We start from the raw sequence: 21180 nt of genomic DNA, 5'->3' as shown, positions 1-21180 counted from the left end.
TTCTACCTTTATCTGAATACTTTGAAAATGGCTTTCTTAAAATTGAAGGCCTGTGTCAAACTATTCCCAACTCTTTCACAAATTCTAAGGTGGAGAATTCACTTCCTTTTAGGGTTTCTGTCATTTCCACCCCCACAACCAGGTCACCCCTCTTAATATCAGAATCCAAATGAAAACTCTCCTTGTTGACTCATTCACTTTTGAAAAAGGAAATTACTCATAAGAAAAATCAAGGAAATTATTAGAAGAGTCACTTTTGGAAATGAAAGTCCTGGGAGATGTCTGGATAATGGAAATTCTCCAGCACTATTCAGCCATGCTTATATATCATGCTTATGATATTTCCTTAGTTCCTCACCTGCTTTTTTCCCTCTCAACTTCTTTCTGTTCAAGTGGTCTTGAAGATGCTGTAATAACAATATTCCTTCTGTTTCTTCCTTTTTTTATCAATTTTCTCATTTTCTTCCACTTTCTTCCTCATTTTTTGTTTTTGGACTTCCTCAGAGGGGAATATCATATATTGTTTCCCCATTCCTCTTCCCTCACTCATTTTTCATTTTCTATGTTATTTGAATTAAGTAGATCTGTACAGTTCCAGTCATACCTCTTATCTGAAAAAGTCCCCATCATATCTGGAAGGTCAAATTTGCCTCCTTGCATTAAGATCTCTAGTTCAACTTGATTATTTCACATACTTTCTGTATTTATGTCTAGAATCTAAAGCCACGTTTTAACTATTTTTCTCAGTTTTTGTTCATTTGTTTTGTTGTTTTTTTTTTTGATTGACACTTTTCTGGGCTTTAATAAACTACGGATTTCAGGATAGGTGTTCTGATATTCTTTTGCCTTGTTGTTGCTGAGTTGTTTTCAGTCATGTCCAACTTTTCGCTGTCCTCATTTGGGGTTTTCTTGTTAAAGATATTGGAGTGGTTTGCCATTTCCTTCTCCAGCTCATTTTACTGATGAGGAAACTGATGCAAACAGGGTTTAATGACTTGCCCACAGTCACACAGCTAGTAGGGATCTGATGTAAGTTTCTGAGTTGAACTTGGGTCTTCCTGACTCCAAGCCTGGTGCTCTATCCACTTAACCACCTAGCTAACCCATTCTTCTGTCTATGCTCTTGCTATTATTCTTGCATTTAAGTCATCCACAAGCCACAACATCCATAATGGCTTTCTGATTCATACTTTTCATAGTATTTTTGTAACAGGTATCTCGTACATGTGCACACTTTGCTAAGATGATGTCATACCTATGGTAGTTCCTTTTACAGGAGAATCATGAGGACTGGAGGCTGTTTGGACATTCATTTTCTGTTGTCCAACCTACCATATGGCTGGGAAAACCTTTTCTTCTATTGGCTGGAGGAGCAGATTTCTCAGTGTCTTCAAAAGGCAGCCAGAGTCTGCACTGGCCGCGGCTTTGCTGAGTGTTAGTCTGAGGAAGGAAGATGATTCCATTAATCAGGCAGTAAGGGCCGTTGGCCTCCTCAGGAGCAGCTTTCTAGCTTCTTCCCTCATGCTGACATCATCTTTGCAAACTGATGGTATCTGTACATGTATCAGACCCTCCATTACAATTTGCCTTTTAATTTTCTTATGTACTTAAAACAAAATTTTGTAAATTATAGTTATGTCTATGTGTATATCTTAGAACCCTAGTAGACTGTAGATAGTTAGGTAGACCAGTGGATAGAATGTTGGGCCTTGAGTCAGGAAGACTCCTCTTCCTGAGTTCAAATCTGGTCTCAGACACTCACTAGCTGTGTGATCTTAAGCAGATCGCTTAACCTTGTTTTCTTCAATTTCCTCATCTGTAAAATAAGCTGGAGAAGAAAATGGCAAAACACTATAGAATCTTCACCAAGAAAATCCAAAAAGGGGTCATGGAGAGTTGGACACAACTGAAACAACTGAACAATCACAACACTCGAGTAGATTGTATACTTCATGAAGGCCTTTCAATGTAATTACAGCACAGTAGCACCAGAATGTACGTGACAAACATTGAGTACACCGGGAATCCATTTAGTTTATCTATTGGATTCAAAATTCGAGGAGGAAAAGGCGTTTGATTTAAGCCTTGAAGTGTGGTAAAAGTTTCTGAAAGTGGAGAGATTTGAAAAGAGTATTTTAGGAAGAAGGACAAGAATATGTAAAGGAATAGAGACAGGAAGGTACAATAAAGGTTAAATAAAAAAGGGTGTGAGGATAATACTATGAAGATGAATAACAATTAGGTCTCTTCTCTTTTCTTACTATAAATACAAATAGCCTTGCATCTTTTTTTTTTCTCTGTCTTCTCTAGCTCTTCATTCTTTCCTCCCAGGCATCAGAAACATTCATTTTAAGTGCATTGTAGCCGAAATGACTTCTGAATTGTGTCTCATTATAAAATCAAGTAGCGGAGACAAATGCCTACTTCTCAATTTTCCTAAAAAGTTGTGTTTAGGTTTGATTTTAATTTTTTTTTATTTTAACACATCCTAAGTAAGTGTTCACGTTCATAGTAGTCTGCTTGTTTACCCTTTTGCCTGTCTTTTTATTTTTTTTGCTCACAAAATGAAATTGGTGTGGTCACAATGGTCTTCCTATCTTTAGGTATGCAATAATAGCCTTTCATTACTTAATCATAAATTGAGCATTCCTTCTTCCTTGTTGGATGATGCACATATTGAATTAGGAAAAAAAAGTCCTTTACTAGATACACTAATACACACCAGCCTCCTCTTCCTAATCCAATCCAGTCAGTGCCTGGGTAATTGACAACATTCACTGTGCTAGACTTTTTGCAGATCTATATACCACCTTTTTTTTTGAATCTTCTTTTTTTGTTTGTTGTCTTGTCCTTGTCATCTAGCAAAATGATTGGCAATTATTAAGCACTTAGTCAAAGATTGTTAATTAATTGATTTTTCTATTTATCCACCCAACTACTTACTAATATATGCAGAACTCTGTGCATGGGTGGGGTACTAGCAGTTAGTAACATCCATCAATAAGTATGGCCATACCCTGATAGTAATGGCAGCAGTGAATTAAAATTGATTTTATGTGAATGGGTCAATAAGCAATTGTAAAAAAGCAAAGGCAAGGCCTTTAGATTCAGGCACCTATTTCCAACATGAATAAGGAAACTCTATAACAACAGCAAAAAGTTGATAACTGCAAAGGAAAGACAAGTCCCTTCTGATTCTACATAAAGGTCAAGGGAAATAAAGCTTCCTAGACATATTTAACCCAGACTGAAACACCTCCATTTTCCTATACTGGGTCCAATGGCTCTCCCACCCTTCATTCTCACTCTCCATCCCATTCTCACCCATGCTTTCTCTGTTATTCCAACTCCCAATTTCCAACTCCTACTCTCACTAATGACCCATATGGGCTATGCAAAAATGTGGAAATGAGAGTGTGTGTACACATGAATGAGAGGATGCATATGTGTGAATTAGAGCAGATAAAACTCTCTGATGAATTAGTCTTTGAAAATCAGAATTCCATTTGCCTCCATGGCTTGTTCTCTCTCTCCTCAGATTTTCTACTGCATAATTGACACCATTGGCAATTTGCCCTCATATCATAGGATGATAGATTTGGAGTGAGAAGGAATCTTACAGATCTTCTAACCCAGGTTCAGGGAAGCTAGGTGGTGCCATAGTGCACAGACTGATGGGCCTGGCGTCAGGAAGACTCATCTTCCTGAGTTCAAATTTGGCCTGAGACTTCGTAGTTTGTGATCTTGGGGCAAATCACTTAACACTGTTTGCCTCAGTTTCCTCATCTGTAAAATGAGCTGGAAAAGGAGAAGGCAAGTACTTTTACCAAGAAAACCCCAAACGGGCTCAAGAGGAATCTGACACAACTGAAATGACTGAACAACAACAATACAGGTCCACAATCGATTAATCAATCATAAAGCATTTCTTAAGTGACTGCTACAATATATGTCAAAGACTGTTTTGGCTGAGGAGATATCCAAACCAGTTGAATCATTCATTAGTCACTGAAAAATTAGTCTCATCCTTAATTTCTTCTTTTTCAGATACGATCTCTGTCCAAAGACTATCAATGCTATTTGTTTTATAACTTGTTGATCTCATTGGTGTTGGCACAACCTATAGTTACATCCCTCTTGGAACCTATCACACCTTTAACAGTGTACTGTGAAATGAGTGATTTAAAAATTAAATATTTTTTTAATTAATTTATTTTGATTTATCAACAACCACTTCCATAAGTTTTTGAGTTTTAAATTTTTCCCTCTCCCTCCCCACCTTCCTTCCCAAGACGATGCACAATCTGATATAGGCTACACGTATACATTCCTATTGAACATATTTTCACATTAGTGATGTTGTAAGTAAGAATTAGAACCAATAAGATGAACCAGCAGAAAGAGGAAACAAAATACAACAGAAGAAAAATAGCAAATAGTATGCTTGGATCTGTATTCAAATTCCATAGTTCTTTCTTTGGATGTGGATAGCGTTTTCCATCATGAGGCCTTTGGAGATGTCTTAGATCCTTGTATTGCTGAGAAGGGTTGAGTCTATCAATATTAGCCATCACACAACATGGCTGTTACTATGTAGAACGTTTTCCTGGTTCTGCTCACTTCACTCAGCATCAGACTATACAAGTCTTTCCAGGTTTTTCTGAAGTCTGCTTGTTCATTATTTCTTACAGCACAATAGTATTCCATTACATTCATATACCACAACTTGCTCAGCCATTCCCCAATTGATGGGTATCCTCTCAATTTCTAATTCTTTGCCACCACAAAAAGAGCTGCTATAAATATTTTTGTACATGTGGGTCCTTTCCCCATTTGTATGATCTCTTTGGGATACAGCCCTAGTAAATATCATTTTTTTAGTCACTAAACTGAAAAGAGTTCAAGTTCAGTGTCATAAGACCACGGAGGAAGGGCACAATTCTCATTGCCTCTAATAACAATAATTATTGAATACTTCCTGAGTATAAGATGGCACACAAGAAGTAATAAGAGACTAATAAGATTCAGGAAATTCAGATTCTGGAAGTTTACAATTCAGTACAAGGAATAAGTACATAAAAAGATAAATTAGAAGAAGGGAAAGGAATAAGCATTTATATATTTTGTTGTTGTTTAGTCATTTCAGTCATGTCTGATTCTTCATGACCCCATTTGGTCTTTTCTTGGCAGAGATACTGGAATTGTTCACAATTTCCTCTTCTAGCTCTTTTTACAGCTGAAGAAATTGAGGCAAACAGGGTTAAATGACTTTCCCAGGGTCACACAGATAGGATCTGAGGCTGAATTTGAACTCAGGTCTTCCTAACTCCAGGCCCAGTACTCTATCCCCTCTGCTGCCTAGATGCCCCAAATATTTTTATAGTGCCTACTATATGCCAGGCACTGTGGTAAGTGCCTTTTCCAAATATTATCTCATTTGTTTAATTAAATTATTACTGTAAGAGTTAAAAAACAGTTAAAAGACAGCACAATAAATGTGAGAACATAGCTTTTCATAGTAATCATTGATATAGTGCTTGGCATAGCACTTTCATAGGAGCATGGAGTTATAGTTGGCATTGACTTTAAAGGGGCTCTAGTCCAACCCTTTCATTTTGAAGATGAGAAAACTAAGGCCTTGAGTAATTTAATCACTTGCCCAAAGTCACATTGGTAGCAAGTAACAAAGATAGATTTAGACCCAGGTGGACAAACTTTTCTTTCTATGATCCCACGTTGACTCCTTTAGGTTTACAGCGTGCTGTACTTCTCAGTCAACAAGCCCTTGTTGAATGTTTATATATCAGGCACTTACTAGTTAAAGCACTGGAGAGAAAAGAAAGGAAAAAAAGCAGTCCCTGCCCTCAAGGAGCTCATTTTGTAATGGTGGTGGTGGCGGTCATAGGAAATACACAAATGACTCTGTACACATAAAATATAGAGAGTGTAGATGGAAGGTAATTTCAGAGAGCAGGCACTAGCAATAGTGGGGTGGTAAGTGAGGGGACTGATAAATGCCTTTTACAGCTGAAGGTAGGGTTTGATTTATCTTGAAGGAAGGCAGAGAAAACAGGAGCTGGAGGTGCAAAGGAGTCCATTCTAGGTCTGGAGGACATCCCAGAAAAAGACATAGGTCCAGGAGTTGAAGGATCTTATATGAGGAATGACAAGTATGTAAAGATAGCTGAATGATCGAGTCCCTCTAGGGGAGTGAAGTCTGAAAATACTCTGGTGTTCAACTCAATAGACATATTTTACTGGGATATGGAAGACCATGATAGTACAATTAGTAAACAGAGAGCCAGCCTTAGTTAGGAAGTCCTACTTTTCTCTTGCCATGTTAGCTGGCACATGTTACCTAACCTCTCAGTGCCCCCAAGCAATTCTCTAAGACTCCAAGTCATAAAGTCTGTGTCATTTGGCATAGTTATATGTTTTTATCTGGGGATTATTTACACCAATCAAATCATAGATCTAGACTAATAACAAATTAAATATATATAGTATATAAACAAACACACCAATAAATTGAAGGTACTGTGTTAGGCACTAGGCATGTAAGATGAAAAAAAAAAACAATGTCAGAGTTGTTGACTGTTACTTAATTAGTAATTATCCGTAATGATTGCTATGATTTCCAAGGGAAAAAAATAGGTCACCGTGTACTCAAATAGTTTAAGAGGAAAACACAAAGGAATTGGGTATTAAACTAAGAATAGGTGGGTCTAGGATAAACAGAAAGAAAAAAAATGGAATGCATTGTGACTGTGGGGAATGAGACGTGCAAAGGTATAGAGGTAGGAAAACTGTGTCGCCTAGGAACTGAGTGGACCATTTTGTGTGGAACAGAAAGCCGTGTCAGTGAAAAGTAGAAGAAAATGCAGGGGAAAAAATAATTTGTAGATGGAGTACTGGAGAGTGGGAGACCACAGAAAGCTAAAGATAAAAATTTGAGGATCTCATATAAGGAAAAGATCAATGAAGTCATAGAAGTTGGTTAAATTTCAAAGGTAGAGGCAGAAGAAAGAGCAAACGAGGTCATGCTGCTAAGGATTAGTTCACCCACATTTAGCAGTCAGAAGAAGGAAGAGGATACAGCCAAGAGAGAAGGAGTAATCAGAAAGATGGGAAGATATTCAGAATAATCAAATGACAAATTAAAGAAAGAGAGTTTTCAGAATGAGGGAAGAGCTGTTTTCTTCTTCCCTCATATTTATAGAGTTAGTTCATGCTAAGGTAGACAAGTATCAGTAAGACACCCAGACTAGTAAACAGGCAGATCAGAGCAGAGAGAGGAAAATGCAAGCATCATCAGTGAACCTGTATTCATCTTGTCTTACGTTGACACCCTCTCTCATTCCCCTCGCCATTGATCAGCTCAGCCAGGTGACTAGTGAACAAGGAAATAAACTATTCTAGAGATAAAGTCCATTAGCAGATAGAGGCTCCAGGTTACTCTGCCCTACTCTCACCCACCTGGGCTCATTAAGAATTTGTCCATCCTTGGTCAGTTCCAAGCACTGTACCCTTCCACCAATAAACCTCATTGGTCTCCCTTGCTCCACATCACTGACCACATTTACGGCACCAAACTATGGGGGAAAATGATTCTCCATTATACTCCCCAAAGGATCAAATAAAAAATTTCCAAAGGAAATAAAAATTCACAGATAAGCAAGGCAGCCTGACCACAGCAGTAGAAAGTACTGATATGTGATCACAGGGGTAGAATGGGGCTGATCTGAGGATAAAATCACCTTGCTCCTTGCAAGATCTTACCTTGATCACTTGCAAATGTCTATTTGTTGTATTTGCTTATTGTCTCCTAATGATGGGATCTGGACCCCAGAAAGGAAAAACTCTGGACTTCCCCTCAAGGCCAAATCTCTGGAATTCCCCTGAGGCTATGGTCCCATCAACTGGCCTTTCATTGTGGCTACACCCAATCTCCCCTCCATAGTCTTGCTTTCCTATGACCCCAGGCCACTTCCCACCCTTGGTCCCACCTAGGCTCCATTTCCCACCCTTGGGAATTCTATTACCTCATGGACTACCTCCCTATGGCCCCTGGCCATTTCCCACCCTTCTTCATTCTTCCTTGGCAGGAGTTCTGTTCACCCCAGCTTACTGGCCACTCCCATCCAGATCTCCTTAGACCCCTCCTTCAGTCACCCCAAACTACTTGGCCACTCGTAGATCCTTCCCACAGTCTTTCTGTATATAAGGTTCATCTTGTCTCCATTAAGATGCTCAGATTCTTAAAATCTAACCACTGCTATACCGCATCACTACTATACTGGGCTCTTTTCCCCTCCTTTTAGCACTGAAGTTCTCTTTATGGGAAAGAAGTCCACTGATAATATTTAGTCATTTTCAGTCATGTCTGACTCTGATTTTCTTGGAAAAGATACTAAACTAGTTTGTCATTTCCTTCTCCAGCTCATTTTACAAATGAGGAACTGAAGCAAACAAGGTTAAGTGACTTGCCCAGGGCCACATAGCTAGTGAGTATCTGAGGCTGGATTTGAACTCAGGTCTTCCTGATTCCAGGCTGCTCTATGCACTGCACCACCTAGCTGCCCACTATTAAAATGCCTATATGATTAAACTTAAATTTCAACCTGGAAAAATAATTCTAAAACAAATTAAACTACCAGGCATTGTGCTCCATAAGCTACATATCTTTTTGCCATGGCTTTGAAATACTGATGTGTGTAGGAGAGAAGACTCTAATTTTAATCCCTTTCTTATGGATTCCTATTTTCTCTAAAAGTCAGAATCTCCATTTCTTATCCCCTGTAACCAGATTGGTGTAAAAAAAAAAAAAAGATTTCATCCAGTTGCACAGAATCTGAAAACAGCACCAGTAAGGTTCTGGTATGATACACACCACTATACAAGATGAGGAAGAGTAAGATTGGTCAATATCATTATCATTTTTCTTATTGAAGTTATTGTTGCTACTTGTATAATATTTTGCGCTGGCTCTAATATTTATTCTTTCCAACAAACCTTGATTGAGACTCTGTTAATCTGATTTTAAAATTCTGTTCATCTCCCTTGGTCACTGCTTTTTTTCATGCTCTTCTTTATTAGCTATTTAATTATTTGGTTTAACTTGCAAAGCTTTCCCATGAAAGATGTAATCCTAAATAAAGTCATATTGCCCGGCAGAAAACCTAGATACAAGAGCACTGGTAAACACTCCTTTTGTTTGTTTTTGCCTTAACAATAATGCCATGCTTTGCATGTTAATTCCCTTTGTTTCTCATTTCTATAGCAGTTTTGACAAAAGGGGGGAGGGATGTCCAGCAACAACTGTATCTTTGACCCTGCAAGGATGCCCTCCACAAATGAGAAAAATAGTAAACATCTTTTCCATTCATATATGTTGGCAATAAAACCGTTTTTGTTACATATGTTTTCACTTAGAGTTTCCTTTTTAAAAAAAAATCATGAATTGAAATTTTGATCTTTGTTATATTATGGAGATTTTAAAAGACATACAATTAAAATTTGTGGAGATGCTTCTATAATTGGCCATTTAAATTTGTTTAGTCGTGTCTGATTTTGTGACCCCATTTGGGATTTTCTTGGATCCTGGAGTGATTTGTCATTTCCTTCTCTAGCTCATGCTATGATTGAAGAAATGAGGCAAACAGGTGAAATGACTTGCTCAGGGTCACACAGCTAGTAACTTAGGAAGACTCATCTTCCTGATGTCAGGCCCAGAATTCTAACCACTGTGCCACCTACCTGCCCCATTTAAACTATTAAATGGTCATTTACCTATGGTGTTAATGTACTGTAATACTGTCACTATAAATAAAACTGCTGTATTTCATCAAAAATAGAGTTACTTTAAGAAGTGCTTTACATATGGTATCTTACTTGATCTTCACAATGAACCTATGAGGTAGGTGCTATGATAACTCTCATTTTACAGATGAGGAAACTGAAGCTAATGCAGTTAAAGGTGACTTGACTAGGGTCACACAGCTAGTAAGTATTCAAGGCAGAATTTGAACTCATCTTCCTGTATCTAAGTCCAGCAGTCTATTCACTGTACTGCATAAATGCTGAAAAATTTGACCAGTATAGTACTGGCATAGTATATAGAAAGAGCACTGGATTTAGAACCAGAGAACCCAGGAATATCTTTGCTATTTTCTAACTGGGTTCTTTACTGAAAGTCATTTAATGTCTCTGGGTTTCAGTTTTCTCAACTGTAAAAAAGAGAAGGCCACATTTCTTCTCCCTTTAAATTTTTAAAGAAATACCTTAGAATTTTCTTCAAAATCATCTAAAAAATCTAGTTCTTATATGAGACACTTCCTGGATTTCCCATGTACTAGTGCTTTCTCATTGAAATCTCCTTTTGTGTGTTTTGTATGTATATACATACATTTCTATGTGTGTATATATATATATATATGGTCACAAGATGTATATTATTATTTACAAATGCATATATATGTAGAATTATTTATATCTATGTATGCACACACATGTATATATGTACATATATATAGTGTACACACATACAAACACACAAATATATGTACTTTTATATAAGCATGATGTCCTCCTGATAGAATGTAAGGTCCTTGAGGACAAGGATAATTTGTTTCCCTAGTGCCTAGCACTGTGTAGGTATTTAATAAATGCTTACTGATTTCTTATACTTCTCTTCCATCACTAAAATCATATGCTAGCCAGAACTTTGATTTCCACCCCCAGGATAAAATGATATGGTAATTTTTCCAACTATTTTCCTAAAGTCATATTTTTTCCAAAAGTCAAGACATTCAAGATCTTCTGGAAAACAAAATATAACAACTTAAGCTTATTTTTTAAAAGCCAAAGTCATCAGATATATCTTTGTCTTAATTTAAGAATTATTGAAATTTTTCACATGTGATTTTAAAATGCTATTTTAAAAACCTAAAAATGTGACCAATATCTAAAATAAAACCACATATTTTGAAAATGGTGTTGTGAGATCATGTTATGTTGATGCCAAAATATCCTGAATATAGCCATGTTCAAAATTTAGAAGTGGATTTGTTTTACACAGTCATTAAGTAGGATGACATACCAAAAGCTGTTACTGATTTATTCTAATTTGCTAAACTTCTTTTGAATTTCAATCTAGTAACAGTGAATACTGCCAGAATTCCATGAAATAATTGCCAAATATGATAGTAGTCCTTCCTAGAACGTTTGAGATTTGAGCAACAATCATTGAGGCTGGGACTAACTCTCTCTCTCCGTCCCCCCTCTCTCCCTCTTCCTCTCTCTCCCACCCCCTCTCTCCCTTGCTCTCTCCCCCCCTTTTCTCTCTCTCTCCCCCTTTCCCTATTCCTCTCCCCCTCCATCTCTCTTCCTTTCCTCTTCCTCTCCCCTCCCCCTCCCTCTCCTCCCCTCCTTATCCCTCCCTTTCTCTCCCTTCTCCTTTTGTTTCTTCCCCCCTTCCTCCCTCCCCCTCTTCCCCTATCTCCTCTCTCTCATTCTTACCACATATCACTAGCATGTTCCAGTATATTCCAAGTTTGTAATGCATGTTTCCAGGTTCCAAATCAAAATTGGTAATTGTGTATTCAAAGGTAGAGAAAACAAAAGCAAAACCAAATGATGTAAAAATTTAAGCAGAGTTCATTTAATACTAAAGAAAATAAAATTCCTTTCTGAGTAAGAGTTCAAGCAAGGTGAAAGTAGGCTTACCTGATTTCTAGTTACTTAGAATGGAAGAATTTTAACCAATATTTTTTTTTAGGTGCAAGAGGCTGAAACATGACTGCTTTTGGTTGTTAAAAATGCTAGTTGGGTATATTCCTCAGACTTTTCTTGCCAGCTGGGTGAACGTGGAATGAGGGGTGGGAAAGTGAGTAGCACAGTGGATAGACTACTGAAACTGGAGTCATTAGAACTCCAGATTAAATCTGGTATTGAATACTTATTAGCTGTGTGACACTAATCAAATCACTTTTAACCTGTGTCAGCCTCAATTTCCTCATCTGTAAAATGGTAATAATCCTAGGACCTACTAACCAGAGTAGTTGTGGGACTCAAACGAAGTAAAATTGATAAAGTTTTTCATTCATCTTAAAGAACTACATTAAGCACTAGGTATTATTTTCATCATCATCATCATCATTATTATCTAAATGAAATAATACAGTAACAGAAGGGTCATGAATACACAAGGTGATTTTGGTGTCATGATTTTAGGTGGATTTTGGGAGCTCAGAGAAAATGAAATTGTGTGAATCTGAATATTTGTGTGGTTTCTAGAAGGTGAGGATTTAAAATTGGTTCTCATAGCTTGCAATACCACAAAAGTATCATTTAGATCAGGAAATAATCATGGAAGTAGGTCTGGAAAGGACCTTGGAGACCATCTGGTCCAATCCCCTCATTTTGTAGAGGAGGAAACTGAGATTGGGAGAAGGGAAGAGACTTGCTCTATGGCAAATAAATCAAATTTAGTTAAGCAGTCATTTTTAAATGACAGTACACTTTTCTCCTTTCCCCATGGCAAAAGGAGAAAGGAGACCCACATAGATCTGTTCTGCTCCATAAATTTTTGGGGGGAAAAAAAAGTCATTGTTCTCTTCATAGGGAGAAATTAGAATATAGTTCCTCAGGCTAAAAATGTAGGCAACTTCTTCTGAATATAGGAAACATTTGAAAATCTTCAAAATTGCACAGAGTCAGAAGCCAAACTGTAAAGGATATAATTAATTGGTCACGATGGGCAAATGAAAAAAACTTCTATCAATGCTGAGCAGCTCATAGCCAGCCAATATGGTGCAATAGGGTGGCAAAGTAGATAGAGTGCCTGGCCTAGAATCAGGAACACTCCTCTTGCTGAATTCAAATCCGGCCTCAGACACTAAGTGACCCTGGGCTAGTCACTTAATCTTGTTTGCCTCAGTTTCTTCATCTGTTAAATTAACTGAAGAAGGAAATGGCAAACCATTTATCTTTGCCAAAAAACAAAACAAAACAAAACAAAACAAAACAAAACAAAACAAAAACAACCTCAAAATGGAGTCAGGAAGAGTTGGACACGAATGAATAACAACAAAGTGGTGCAATAGAGAGAGCACTGCATTTGGAGTTAAAAAACTTATTAAGTTCAGATCTCTGCTTTGCTACTTATGGTGTGAGCTTGGACACAACCTCCCTGGGCCTCATTTTCCTCACCTATAAAGTAAGGCTAGATGGCCTCTAAGGTCCTTCTAAATCCAATGATCATGTATTTGGGGATGCAATAAACATGCGATGGTAGAAAGAGATTTGGAGTCAGAGGACTTGGGTTGGAATCTTTGCTCTGACCATTGTGGATCTTTGGCAAGTCACTTCATTCCTATGTGCTTCTACATCTACATCCACAGAATGAGGCAAACAAGGTTAAATGACTTGCTCAGGGTCACACAGCTAGTAAGTGTCTAAGCCCAGATTTGAATTCAGGATAAGGAGTCTTTCTGACTCCAGCCCTAGCACTCTAACCCAACAAATCGGCTTAAAAGATCTCTGAAGATCCTTTTGGTTCTAAAACAATGATCCTCTGTTAACCAAACCCCAAAAAAAATTCTGGTGAAAAAATTCAATGATAATAATACTTTATGTAACTATAATCACAAATATGATATTTAATCCTATATGACCATATTGATCTTAGAAGTTAGACTCAAATTCAATTCAATGCAATTTGATTAATGTCAATAAGGATTTACTAGGAACTCATTGTACCTGGGTCCACAATAGTCCTTGGTGACATGGTAGTACCTCCCATCCAAGGACTTCCACTTTCCTGGGGAAAACAATAGACAGAGAGAACATAGACAAAAGGATATGCAAGGAAAATGCAAAGTGATTTTGGTGCTGAGAGCAATAATGAGTAGAAGAATCAGGAAAGGCCTTGTGGAGGAGATGGCACTTAAGCTGAGGTGTAAAGGGAAAAAGAGGGGAGGAAGGACAACATTCCAGTCTTTGTGGAAGCACAATGGTGAGAGATTGAATAGCAAGTGTAGGGAATAGCAAATCAGGAAATATGGTTAAAACATAGAGTGTGTCAGATAGGGAGTAATGTAAAAACAGTCTGGAGAGATAGGATGGAGCCAGATTTTAGAGTTCTTTAAATACTAAATAGAGGAGTTTCCATTTTAACCTTGATGCAATAGGCAATTCCTGAAGCTTACTGAAGAAGGGAAAAACAGAGTCAGGTCTCTGCTGACATAGGAGCCTTTTAGGCAGCTCTGTGGAGGATGGATAGGAGAAGGCAGAAACAGGAGTCAGGAAGATGAATAAGGAGACTCGTGCAGTAGCCCAGGTAAGAGGTGATAAGGCTGATTTTGTTGACACATTTAAAGCAGAATAAAACAAAGGGAGTATGGACACTAGAACACAGGAAACCTCTTTGTTAGTTCTATCTATGTTATTAATTAGCTGTGTGACCTTAGGTAAGTCTCAGCCTCTTTGGGATTCAATTCCTTATTGAAACATTCCCTACTGGAGCTTTATGTATGAGTAGGAATATGTATAAAGTATGGCCTATACTATTACAAGTACTTGTAAGGTGCTGTTACCTTTGAAGAAGGTCAAGAAAACTAGGAGACATGATTTCAAGTATTTAATAAATAATTATGGATTTGTCAACTTGGCAATTTCCCTTTTTAATTCTGGGATAGTTGTGTTTTGGACTTTAACTTTATTAAGGAGAAATGTGATTTAAAGTAGGTAGGCCTATCACATGGATATCAGAATTCTCCTCTTCTTCCTCCTCCTCATCCTCTTCTTTTTCTTCCTCCTCTTCTTCTTCCTCCTCCTCTTTTTCCTCCTCCTCCTCCTCCTTTTCATTGTCTCAAGTATAAAGTAAGGGGATTACATGATGCCTTGGGATAACATGTAGACCAATCTATAAATTTAGTGTCCTTTTCATGTATATAATGTCACTGGGGAATATGAAAATGAGCTTTCTAGATATCATACATGTGAATGATAAAACCTTTTAAAAGTCCAGAGTAGGTTTAGATGTCTATTTTTATTCAATGATTTTAGTAGCATTTATTTTCACATTTATTAATTTATTTAATGAGCATGTATTTAATAGTCTACTTTCTATAGAGGTGGAGTTGAGAGTCAAATACAGACACATGAGTAATAATGATAACATATTTCAACAAAACTTTAAGGTCAGTATTTGATGTGTGACTAAAATTCCTCCATTATTTTATTTAGGTATCATCAATATTTAAATCAAGAGGATCTGGATAGAGCAACAATGACAGCTTTGGAGAAAGCAGAGACATTCCTTTGGAGAAAGGGACTTCCCTCTACCCCACAAAATTCCCCATACCAATGCAAGATAATTATGTTATCTGGAAACAATGAATATTTTTAGGATATTATTTGTACTTCAGAATTTATTTATTACCCTGACACATATTGACTGTGTGACCATAGGCAATCACATAACCTCTAGGTGCCTTAGGAACTCAATCAATCAATCAACATGCATTTCTTAAGGACCTACTAAGTTCCCAGCTCTGTGAAACAAACTAGCTCAGCTTCAAAAAGTTAGAGTAAACTGAAAATGGGTTCCCAAACTCACTGCCATGTTCTAGCAGCCCCCAGACGCCAGTTTTAATTATGAACTTGTCATTCTAGTTTCAACCCTCTCTCTCCCCATTGAGGGAAAGTACTTTCCTTTTGTGACCAAGCAGAAAGGGCAGGCCAAGATCAATGGGTGCATTTGTCCTTTAAATCTCTGTAGAAAAAAAAAAGTACAAAATGCACCCAAGAAATAATAAAAAATTTCTCCCATTGGTTTCAGCCAAATTAAAAAAAAAAAAGAACACTGAAAAAAAATTCAAGAAATGTGGGCAAAGTGCATGCAAAACTCTAAGCAGGCTGGCGCCAACCTAATGGGCCCTTCTGGAGGACAACCTGTACGGGGACTCCACATGGCAAGCTTGTGAATCATGCTTATAACTTGTCCTCACTTCACTGAAACCTTGGATGAGTGTTTGTCAAGGTAAAAAAAAAATATGTAGAAGAAAAGGAAAAGACCAGACTTGGTAAGCCTGGGTGGCAGTCACGCACATCTTACCTCTCACCGGGCAGTGACCTTAGTATGTTTTCATGTTTATCTAAAAAAGATAAAAGGTATGATTGCTCAGGAATGAAAACATGGGCAACATTCAAACAGAGGAAAGCAGAAACAGCAGTTTAAGACTACGAGGGAAATGTAAACCAGCCCTGAGAAACATTTGACATTGCCTCTCTCTCTGTAGAGGTCATGGTTGTATTATATTGAAACAAATAAGACAGGACCGAGCAGAAGGTTTTGATAATGGGGAACAGAGCAGTTCTAGGAACATGTCTTACTGTCAGAATTTGTAAGATCCCCAAACTAACAACGTGACTCTATCCAAGATTAATGACTTTGGATTTTTCTGAACTGCAAAGAATTACTAGACTCAAGCATTTTAGCAAGGAATGAGCAAAAACACACAGATTTCCTTTGTTTAAATGTATGTCGGGTTGCATTGTGCCATAAAGCGATCTAGTAAAATTTAATCATTAGAAAGTCCTAAGCCCCAGGTGAAAAGAACTGCATAATACACCTAGGTAGCATATATACTTATACCATTAAAGGGCTTTGGGACTTGGACAAATGAATGTAGTCTAAGAAAATATTTTGTTTACCAAGGAGAGATTAAATAGGTTTACATTTCCATCAACCTACCCAGGGCTTGTGTTTGTCCCTTTATGAACCAAACCATGCCCACTATTGGCACCATCTAATGTGTGATTGTGACTATTCCAGTTTTCTTAAGAATTATAGTATTGATTGCAATTGCAAAAAACTGGAAGCAACTTAAATACCCAACAATAGGGACAAATAATGTGTGAGACATTAATGTAATGAAGTACTAGAAGGTAATTAAGATAAAAAAGAAGATTGAAAGATATAAAGACACATGAAAAGACCTGCATGGAATAACACAAAGTGAAAAAGAATAGAAGCAGAGGGAAAGAGCATATTCTTACTAATAGGAATGAATGAGAGTGAATGGAAAAATAATCCTGATTGATGCTTTGGAGTGGTCAAAAAGTTGTTATGATATTTCTTTGAGTATAGTTTCAAAGAATGTCCAGGTGGTTGTATTGATATACATATGAAGTTTATAATAAAACATCTGAAGTAATTACAATATTGGGATGATTGACTAAAGGAACTCCTGGCAAAATATCTATTTCATGGAAAACAAACACCATGCCTCTTATGCAAAGTTTCTTCATCATAGTTTTTTTCCTATGGTTGAAAAAAGTACTTAAGGAATAAAAAAAAAAGATCAATTTTTCATTTGACACAAAGTAAATCATTACTTCCTTCTGGGATGCAGTACCTTTTCCCACTGTTGGTTCCATTTCCCATCATGCCCTTGACCTTGGAGGTCAGCTGTCATTGGAAGATGAAGCTCTGAATAAACAGAGAAGACCCTGTGGTGTCTCTTATCTCTCTGTTTTGCCTCAAATCTCCGGGTGGAGCATTAAATTATTCATCCACTAGTGCTCTCTAGGAGTTACACATCTCCATCACCCACTCCCCCCTCTACCTACCCATTTGTGAGTGAAGGCGGTATCCTTGGGAACCTTATCAGAGATCACAGATTCAGGCTCCAGAAATGAAATAAAAGAGGAAATTGGCTGTATTAGCATAAGAGGAGTCAGCCTGGAGTTGAATACACACATCACCCAGGAGCACACTGGCTTCCCTTATCAGTAGCGTTTGATCACTACTTTCTTTTTTTATATACATTCTTTAATTCCATCCAGCCCACTCCTTTGTTCCAACTCATATGAGGGAACATATGAAATAAGGGCAGATGGCATAAGGTCCTGAATAGTTTTCAACACTTCCAACCTTTCCTAGGTTCAATAAAAACAGCATAAATAAAATGTTCATTTTAAAATAGCTTTTATGCTATAACCCCTCTCTCCTATCCCCATAAAAGACTTGTTACTGAGATTTCAAGTGAGAAAAAAACTATAAATAGTTAAAATTTGATTTAAAGGATGTTGTCAGAGAAAGCTACACTATCATTCAGTGAAATAATCCAAGATATACATTAAAATACAGTAATATATTTTCTTTTCAGGAGGAAATACACCTAGCAAAACAAGATTATTCCATTATGCACTTTTTTCTTCTATTTTCTCCCTTCAAAACTATTTGTCAAGAGACAATGTTCTTTGGGTATATTCCCACTAAGAATGTTTCATAAATAAGTAGGTTTTATATGTAAGTCAAATAACAGCTCTGAGTCCCATGTATATTAAAGAATCTTTCATAAAAATAATCTATAAACATGTGCATATGTTATTTGGATAAAAAATGTGATGGGGGAGTTAGTTTTTGCAAGTTTTTTCACTGATCTTTTTTTCCTAACATAGAACTTTATCAGTGAACTTTTCTTTCATGTTTTTAATTCTTCTTCAAAAAGCTAATCAGCTAGCCTGCACAAATTTCCTCCAAAAATACAGCAAAAATGTCAAGCAAACATAATTCTGAGTACTCTGAATTTTAATATACTGCCTATTTGGCTGGGTTCACCATGATTTATAAAGTTCCAGTTTATCTGAAATGGTATTTATTGGTCATTTTCACTGTCATTGCCACAGGCTCAGACTGAGTGAGTTAGTATATCCCCAAAGTGTGGCATATATAATACTTCCTTCAATTAATGAAACATTTACTTTTCTTAAGAATAACTATCAGCTTTTGCAACTCGCTTTCTGGTCTGAAAGCTACTTTAAGAGTGCATATTACACAACAACCATTTGAAGTAAGTTAGCACTGTTTTTCCCAGATGCTGTTGTTGAAGGGCTAAAATTGACATGTAGGCAAGAAAGTACAAGAAATGAACAATACAGATTGTCCACCTTTCAATCTCCTTCTCAAAAAGCAAAGAGATAGAGAAGATGGATGATCATCTCAAATCTCTACTACTTGATGGCCTGCTTTTGTTTTATTTACTAAAGGGGAGAGATAAAACTATCAACAATATTTATCTAACAATTTTCAACTGTTGTCTTGGGTCATTTGGAGCCAAAACTGGTCATTACATTTCATTTTAATTCTGATGTCTTTTAATGTTGTTTTCATTTGTTATTTGTGTGTATATTGCTCTGTGGGTTTTGCTTTATTTGCTATACTTCAGTTCATACAAATCTTTTCATATTGCTCTGAATTCTTTACATTCTTCCTTTTTTGATGGCAAAGTAATAATCCATTACATTCACATATCACAGTTTATTCAACTATTCCCCATGCATTGTACACTCACTCTGTTCCCATTTATTTGCTACTACAAAGGTGCTGCTGTGAAAATTTTGGTATTTATGGGTCTCTACTTTTGGTCTTTGCTCTCCTTGGGGTATGTCATCAGTAATGGGATCTTTGTATCAAAGGGCATAAACTGTTCAGTAATTCCAAATTACTTTCAACACTTTCTAAGGCAAGAACTACTCATATAACCTTCATAGAATTGTTTTGAGGATAAAGATGGAATCAGTTTATAATCAAGTAAAAAATAAAAGCCTGGGTGTGCCTAAGATTAAGCAAACTCTGTCCCCTCAATGCTTTCTTTTTTTTTATTTATTAACTTAACAGATATTTTACTAAATACCTAATGCAAGTAAAATCTAAATGATACAGAATATGTCAATTAACCAAATGCAAAATTTCATGGAAAATTATTTTTGCTTAAAGTCCTTCTGGAATATGGTTTTCTCTTGGTTATTTTTCTCACTGGCAATCAGTATGAAAGGAGAGAAACCTTGTTGTGTTAATCATAGTTTCATCAGAAATACATGTGAACTGTTCCTTCTATTTTTTTTTTATTTAATAGAAACTACACCTTTCAACACTGCTGCCACCTTCAAAATTCAGATGCCTTAGACAACTTCCCAACATCCTCATCAATGTTCTTCTCTGCAGTCTTAGGACATTGAATTTGTAGGGGTAAGATGGGGAAATGGATAGAGGAAGGGAGAAAATCCAATCCTGAGGGAGAGCTTCTGTAAAACTGATTTTAATTAATCTGTTGACACTCTACTTATACCCTAGTGGGTATTTTACATAGCTTTCCCAAGATCTGTACTCCAAAGATAAGACAGAAGAGGAAATCCAAAGGACATTTTACCAACAATTTTCCATATATCCACACTATTCCTAAACTTTTGGTGAGGAAAAATGAAAAGAAGCAATTTTGACTCTGGCCAAAATAGGCATTTAATAAATGTTTAGTGACTGAATGATTGACCTATACATGAACAAAAATCCTCTCTATTATATCAATAGTAAGTGGCTCTCCAGTCTTTTATTTGATGGTCTCAAGTGAGAGGAAAACCAAAGAAACTCATTCCACTTTGAGATAGCTCTAATCATTAAGATAACTATGATGCTCTAATTGTTGGGAATTTTTCCTTACTAAATTTGGCCCACTACTAACTGCTCATAGTTCTTTATTCTGGGGCAAAGCAATTAAAAACTAATGCTTCTTCTACATGACAGTTTTTCAAATATTTAAATAAAGCATCCCCAAATTATTTTCTCCTCAGTACTTCTAATTCACATATGGCATAATTTCCTGGGTACCCCTAATTATCTCTAAAATATTTTTCTCAGAACTAAATCCAACATTTCTGATAAGGTCTGACAGTATGAATAGCATCTTCCTAGTGCTGGTCACTATTCCTCACTTCATAAAGTCTAAGATCACATTCACTTTTTTGGCTATTATATGATAGTATTGACTCAATTTAATTTAGAATCACTTGTATATGTATGAATATATCTGTGTGTGAACACATATCATATATGTATACTTGGATATGTAAATTGCACACATATATATGTATATAGAATTTATGCATGCATGGATATATAATATGTAAATATACACAGATATGCAAAGTGATTTTCCCCCTTTTGGTTCATGGTTTTCCAGACTACAAGTGATGGAATATCACAATATCCAAAAGATTCAAGTCGTGGGTCATTCAATGGACATGGATTAGATTGATAAATAATAATCTGATATGAAATTGCTCTGGAGAAGTGTCATAAAGAATGTTCTCAAGAGGATGCATCATAATAAATGG

The sequence above is a fragment of the Vombatus ursinus genome, unplaced genomic scaffold (assembly GCF_900497805.2).
Source record: "Vombatus ursinus unplaced genomic scaffold, bare-nosed wombat genome assembly UNPS02014830.1, whole genome shotgun sequence".
Taxonomy (NCBI): domain Eukaryota; kingdom Metazoa; phylum Chordata; class Mammalia; order Diprotodontia; family Vombatidae; genus Vombatus; species Vombatus ursinus.
Note: the sequence above shows the minus strand (reverse complement) of the source record.